The sequence below is a fragment of the Nothobranchius furzeri genome, chromosome 6 (assembly GCF_043380555.1).
Source record: "Nothobranchius furzeri strain GRZ-AD chromosome 6, NfurGRZ-RIMD1, whole genome shotgun sequence".
In the NCBI taxonomy this organism is placed as follows: domain Eukaryota; kingdom Metazoa; phylum Chordata; class Actinopteri; order Cyprinodontiformes; family Nothobranchiidae; genus Nothobranchius; species Nothobranchius furzeri.
The window spans coordinates 10,782,907-10,789,914 of record NC_091746.1 but is presented as its reverse complement, the minus strand read 5'-3'; positions in this window follow the sequence as shown (position 1 = coordinate 10,789,914).

Here is a 7,008-nt window from a genome sequence, read left to right as displayed (position 1 = left end):
AATGAGCGCCTCCAGGAGAGAGGCCCAAGCAAGACGCGCCCCGAGGAGCGTCTTGCCACAGATCAACAATGGGTCTGACTGAGGGCCTCCATGAGAGAAGCCCAAGCAAGACGCGCCCCGAGGAGCGTCTTGTCACGTGTCAACACTGGGTCTGACTGAGCGTCTCCAGGAGAGAGGCCCAAGCAAGACGCGCCCCGAGGAGCGTCTTGCCACATGTCACCACTGGGTCTGACTGAGCGCCTCCAGGAGAGAGGCCCAAGCAAGACGCGCCCCGAGGAGCGTCTTGCACCATGTCAACACTGGGTCTGACTGAGCACCTCCAGGAGAGAGGCCCAAGCAAGACTCGCCCCGAGGAGCGTCTTGCCACATATCAACAATGGGTCTGACTGAGGGCCTCCATGAGAGAAGCCCAAGCAAGACGCGCCCCGAGGAGCATATTGCCACATATCAACAATGGGTCTGACTGAGGGCCTCCATGAGAGAGGCCCAAGCAAGACGCGCCCCGAGGAGCGTCTTGTCACGTGTCAACACTGGGTCTGACTGAGCGTCTCCAGGAGAGAGGCCCAAGCAAGACGCGCCCCGAGGAGCGTCTTGCCACATGTCACCACTGGGTCTGACTGAGCGCCTCCAGGAGAGAGGCCCAAGCAAGACGCGCCCCGAGGAGGGTCTTGCCACATGTCAACAATGAGTCTGACTGAGGGCCTCCAGGAGAGAAGCCCAAGCAAGACGCGTCCCGAGGAGTGTCTTGACACATTTCAGCACTCGGTCTGAATGAGCGCCTCCAGGAGAGAGGCCCAAGCAAGACGCGCCCCGAGGAGCGTCTTGCCACATATCAACAATGGGTCTGACTGAGGGCCTCCATGAGAGAAGCCCAAGCAAGACGCGCCCCGAGGAGCGTCTTGTCACGTGTCAACACTGGGTCTGACTGAGCGTCTCCAGGAGAGAGGCCCAAGCAAGACGCGCCCCGAGGAGCGTCTTGCCACATGTCACCACTGGGTCTGACTGAGCGCCTCCAGGAGAGAGGCCCAAGCAAGACGCGCCCCGAGGAGCGTCTTGCACCATGTCAACACTGGGTCTGACTGAGCACCTCCAGGAGAGAGGCCCAAGCAAGACTCGCCCCGAGGAGCGTCTTGCCACATATCAACAATGGGTCTGACTGAGGGCCTCCATGAGAGAAGCCCAAGCAAGACGCGCCCCGAGGAGCATCTTGCCACATATCAACAATGGGTCTGACTGAGGGCCTCCATGAGAGAGGCCCAAGCAAGACGCGCCCCGAGGAGCGTCTTGCCACATGTCACCACTGGGTCTGACTGAGCGCCTCCAGGAGAGAGGCCCAAGCAAGACGCGCCCCGAGGAGGGTCTTGCCACATGTCAACAATGAGTCTGACTGAGGGCCTCCAGGAGAGAAGCCCAAGCAAGACGCGTCCCGAGGAGTGTCTTGCCACATTTCAGCACTCGGTCTGAATGAGCGCCTCCAGGAGAGAGGCCCAAGCAAGACGCGCCCCGAGGAGCGTCTTGCCACATATCAACAATGGGTCTGACTGAGGGCCTCCATGAGAGAAGCCCAAGCAAGACGCGCCCCGAGGAGCGTCTTGTCACGTGTCAACACTGGGTCTGACTGAGCGTCTCCAGGAGAGAGGCCCAAGCAAGACGCGCCCCGAGGAGCGTCTTGCCACATGTCACCACTGGGTCTGACTGAGCGCCTCCAGGAGAGAGGCCCAAGCAAGACGCGCCCCGAGGAGGGTCTTGCCACATGTCAACAATGAGTCTGACTGAGGGCCTCCAGGAGAGAAGCCCAAGCAAGACGCGTCCCGAGGAGTGTCTTGCCACATGTCAGCACTCGGTCTGACTGAACGCCTCCAGGAGAGAAGCCCCAGCAAGACGGGCCCCGAGGAGCGTCTTGCCACATGTAAGCACTGGGTCTGACTGAGCGCTTCCAGGAGAGAGGCCCCAGCAAAACGCGCCCCGAGGAGCGTCTTGCCTTATGTCAGCACTCGGTCTGACTGAGCGCCTCCAGGAGAGAGGCCCAAGCAAGACGCACCCCGAGGAGCGTCTTGACACATGTCAACACTTGGGCTGACAGAGGGCCTCCAGGAGAGTGGCCCAAGCAAGATGTGCCCCGAGGAGCGTCTTGCCACATGTAAACAATGGGTCTGACTGAGGGCCTCCAGGAGAGAAGCCCAAGCAAGACGCGCCCCGAGGAGCGTCTTGCCACATATCAACAATGGGTCTGACTGAGGGCCTCCATGAGAGAAGCCCAAGCAAGACGCGCCCAGAGGAGCGTCTTGTCACGTGTCAACACTGGTTCTGACTGAGCGTCTGCAGGAGAGAGGCCCAAGCAAGACGCGCCCCGAGGAGTGTCTTGCCACATGTAAGCACTGGGTCTGACTGAGCGCCTCCAGGAGAGAGGCCCCAGCAAGACGCGCCCCGAGGAGCGTCTTGCCTTATGTCAGCACTCGGTCTGACTGAGCGCCTCCAGGAGAGAGGCCCAAGCAAGACGCGCCCCGAGGAGCGTCTTGCCACATGTCAACAATGGGTCTGACTGAGATCCTCCAAGAGAGAAGCCCAAGCAAGATGCGCCCCGAGGAGCGTCTTGCACCATGTCAACAGTGGGTCTGACTGAGCACCTCCAGGAGAGAGGCCCAAGCAAGACTCGCCCCGAGGAGCGTCTTGCCACATATCAACAATGGCTCTGACTGAGGGCATCCATGAGAGAAGCCCAAGCAAGACGCGCCCCGAGGAGCGTCTTGCCACATGTCAGCACTCGGTCTGACTGAGCGCCTCCAGGAGAGAGGCCCAAGCAAGACGCGCCCCGAGGAGCGTCTTGCCACATATCAACAATGGGTCTGACTGAGGGCCTCCATGAGAGAAGCCCAAGCAAGACGCGCCCCGAGGAGCGTCTTGTCACGTGTCAACACTGGTTCTGACTGAGCGTCTCCAGGATAGAGGCCCAAGCAAGACGCGCCCCGAGGAGCGTCTTGCCACATGTCACCACTGGGTCTGACTGAGCGCCTCCAGGAGAGAGGCCCAAGCAAGACGCGCCCCGAGGAGCGTCTTGCCACATGTAAGCACTGGGTCTGACTGAGCGCCTCCAGGAGAGAGGCCCCAGCAAGACGCGCCCCGAGGAGCGTCTTGCCTTATGTCAGCACTCGGTCTGACTGAGCGCCTCCAGGAGAGAGGCCCAAGCAAGACGCGCCCCGAGGAGCGTCTTGCCACATGTCAACAATGGGTCTGACTGAGGGCCTCCAGGAGAGAAGCCCAAGCAAGACGCGCCCTGGGGAGCGTCTTGCCACATGTCAACAATGGGTCTGACTGAGGGCCTCCAAGAGAGAAGCCCAAGCAAGACGCGCCCCGAGGAGCGTCTTGCACCATGTCAACACTGGGTCTGACTGAGCACCTCCAGGAGAGAGGCCCAAGCAAGACTTGCCCCGAGGAGCGTCTTGCCACATATCAACAATGGGTCTGACTGAGGGCCTCCATGAGAAAAGCCCAAGCAAGACGCGCCCCGAGGAGCGTCTTGCCACATGTCAGCACTCGGTCTGACTGAGCGCCTCCAGGAGAGAGGCCCAAGCAAGACGCGCCCCGAGGAGCGTCTTGCCACATATCAACAATGGGTCTGACTGAGGGCCTCCATGAGAGAAGCCCAAGCAAGACGCGCCCCGAGGAGCGTCTTGTCACATGTCACCACTGGGTCTGACTGAGCGCCTCCAGGAGAGAGGCCCAAGCAAGATGCGCCCCGGGGAGCGTCTTGCCACATGTCACCACTGGGTCTGACTGATCGCCTCCAGGAGAGAGGCCCAAGCAAAACGCGCCCCGAGGAGCGTCTTGCCACATGTCAACAATGAGTCTGACTGAGGGCCTCGAGGAGAGAAGCCCAAGCTAGACGCGTCCCGAGAAGCGTCTTGCCACATGTCGGCACTCGGTCTGACTGAACGCCTCTAGGAGAGAAGCCCCAGCAAGACGCGCCCCGAGGAGCGTCTTACCACGTGTCAACACTGGGTCTGTTTGAGGGCCTCCAGGAGAGAGGCCCAAGCAAGACGCGCCCCGAGGAGCGTCTTGACACGTGTCACCACTGGGTCTGATTGAGCGCCTCCAGGAGAGAGGCCACAGCAAGACGCGCCCCGAGGAGCATCTTGCCTTATGTCAGCACTCGGTCTGACTGAGCGCCTCCAGGAGAGAGGCCCAAGCAAGACGCGCCCCGAGGAGCGTCTTGCCACATGTCAACAATGGGTCTGACAGAGGGCCTCCAGGAGAGAGGCCCAAGCAAGACGCTCCTCGGGGCGCGTCTTGTCACATGTCAACACTGGGTCTGACTGAGCGCCTCCAGGAGAGAATGCCCAGCAAGACGCGCCCCGAGGAGCGTCTTGCCACATGTCAGCACTCGGTCTGACTGAGCGCCTCCAGGAGAGAGGCCCAAGCAAGATGCGCCCCGAGGAGCGTCTTGCCACATGTAAACAATGGGTCTGACTGAGGGCCTCCAGGAGAGAAGCCCAAGCAAGACGCGCCCCGAGGAGCGTCTTGCCACATGTCAGCACTCGGTCTGACTGAGCACCTCCAGGAGAGAGGCCCAAGCAAGACGCGCCCCGAGGAGAGTCTTGCCACATGTCAACACTGGGTCTGACTGAGCACCTCCAGGAGAGAGGCCCAAGCAAGACGCGCCCCGAGGAGCGTCTTGCCACATGTCAACACTGGGTCTGACAGAGGGCCTCCAGGAGAGAGGCCCAAGCAAGACGCGCCCCGAGGAGCGTCTTGCCACATGTCAACAATGAGTCTGACTGAGGGCCTCCAGGAGAGAAGCCCAAGCAAGACGCGCCCCGAGGAGTGTCTTGCCACATGTCAGCACTCGGTCTGACTGAGGGCCTCCAGGAGAGAAGCCCAAGCAAGACGCGCCCCGGGGAGCGTCTTGCCACATGTGAACAATGGGTCTGACTGAGGGCCTCCATGAGAGAAGCCCAAGCAAGACGCGCCCAGAGGAGCGTCTTGTCACGTGTCAACACTGGTTCTGACTGAGCGTCTGCAGGAGAGAGGCCCAAGCAAGACGGGCCCCGAGGAGTGTCTTGCCACATGTAAGCACTGGGTCTGACTGAGCGCCTCCAGGAGAGAGGCCCCAGCAAGACGCGCCCCGAGGAGCGTCTTGCCTTATGTCAGCACTCGGTCTGACTGAGCGCCTCCAGGAGAGAGGCCCAAGCAAGACGCGCCCCGAGGAGCGTCTTGCCACATGTCAACAATGGGTCTGACTGAGATCCTCCAAGAGAGAAGCCCAAGCAAGATGCGCCCCGAGGAGCGTCTTGCACCATGTCAACAGTGGGTCTTACTGAGCACCTCCAGGAGAGAGGCCCAAGCAAGACTCGCCCCGAGGAGCGTCTTGCCACATATCAACAATGGCTCTGACTGAGGGCATCCATGAGAGAAGCCCAAGCAAGACGCGCCCCGAGGAGCGTCTTGCCACATGTCAGCACTCGGTCTGACTGAGCGCCTCCAGGAGAGAGGCCCAAGCAAGACGCGCCCCGAGGAGCGTCTTGCCACATATCAACAATGGGTCTGACTGAGGGCCTCCATGAGAGAAGCCCAAGCAAGACGCGCCCCGAGGAGCGTCTTGTCACGTGTCAACACTGGTTCTGACTGAGCGTCTCCAGGAGAGAGGCCCAAGCAAGACGCGCCCCGAGGAGCGTCTTGCCACATGTCACCACTGGGTCTGACTGAGCGCCTCCAGGAGAGAGGCCCAAGCAAGACGCGCCCCGAGGAGCGTCTTGCCACATGTAAGCACTGGGTCTGACTGAGCGCCTCCAGGAGAGAGGCCCCAGCAAGACGCGCCCCGAGGAGCGTCTTGCCTTATGTCAGCACTCGGTCTGACTGAGCGCCTCCAGGAGAGAGGCCCAAGCAAGACCCGCCCTGAGGAGCGTCTTGCCACATGTCAACAATGGGTCTGACTGAGGGCCTCCAGGAGAGAAGCCCAAGCAAGACGCGCCCCGGGGAGCGTCTGGCCACATGTCAACAATGGGTCTGACTGAGGGCCTCCAAGAGAGAAGCCCAAGCAAGACGCGCCCCGAGGAGCGTCTTGCACCATGTCAACACTGGGTCTGACTGAGCACCTCCAGGAGAGAGGCCCAAGCAAGACTCGCCCCGAGGAGCGTCTTGCCACATATCAACAATGGGTCTGACTGAGGGCCTCCATGAGAGAAGCCCAAGCAAGACGCGCCCCGAGGAGCGTCTTGCCACATGTCAGCACTCGGTCTGACTGAGCGCCTCCAGGAGAGAGGCCCAAGCAAGACGCGCCCCGAGGAGCGTCTTGCCACATATCAACAATGGGTCTGACTGAGGGCCTCCATGAGAGAAGCCCAAGCAAGACGCGCCCCGAGGAGCGTCTTGTCACATGTCACCACTGGGTCTGACTGAGCGCCTCTAGGAGAGAGGCCCAAGCAAGATGCGCCCCGGGGAGCGTCTTGCCACATGTCACCACTGGGTCTGACTGATCGCCTCCAGGAGAGAGGCCCAAGCAAAACGCGCCCCGAGGAGCGTCTTGCCACATGTCAACAATGAGTCTGACTGAGGGCCTCGAGGAGAGAAGCCCAAGCTAGACGCGTCCCGAGAAGCGTCTTGCCACATGTCGGCACTCGGTCTGACTGAACGCCTCTAGGAGAGAAGCCCCAGCAAGACGCGCCCCGAGGAGCGTCTTACCACGTGTCAACACTGGGTCTGTTTGAGGGCCTCCATGAGAGAAGCCCAAGCAAGACGCGCCCCGAGGAGCGTCTTGTCACATGTCACCACTGGGTCTGACTGAGCGCCTCCAGGAGAGAGGCCCAAGCAAGATGCGCCCCGGGGAGCGTCTTGCCACATGTCACCACTGGGTCTGACTGATCGCCTCCAGGAGAGAGGCCCAAGCAAAACGCGCCCCGAGGAGCGTCTTGCCACATGTCAACAATGAGTCTGACTGAGGGCCTCGAGGAGAGAAGCCCAAGCTAGACGTGTCCCGAGAAGCGTCTTGCCACATGTCGGCACTCGGTCTGA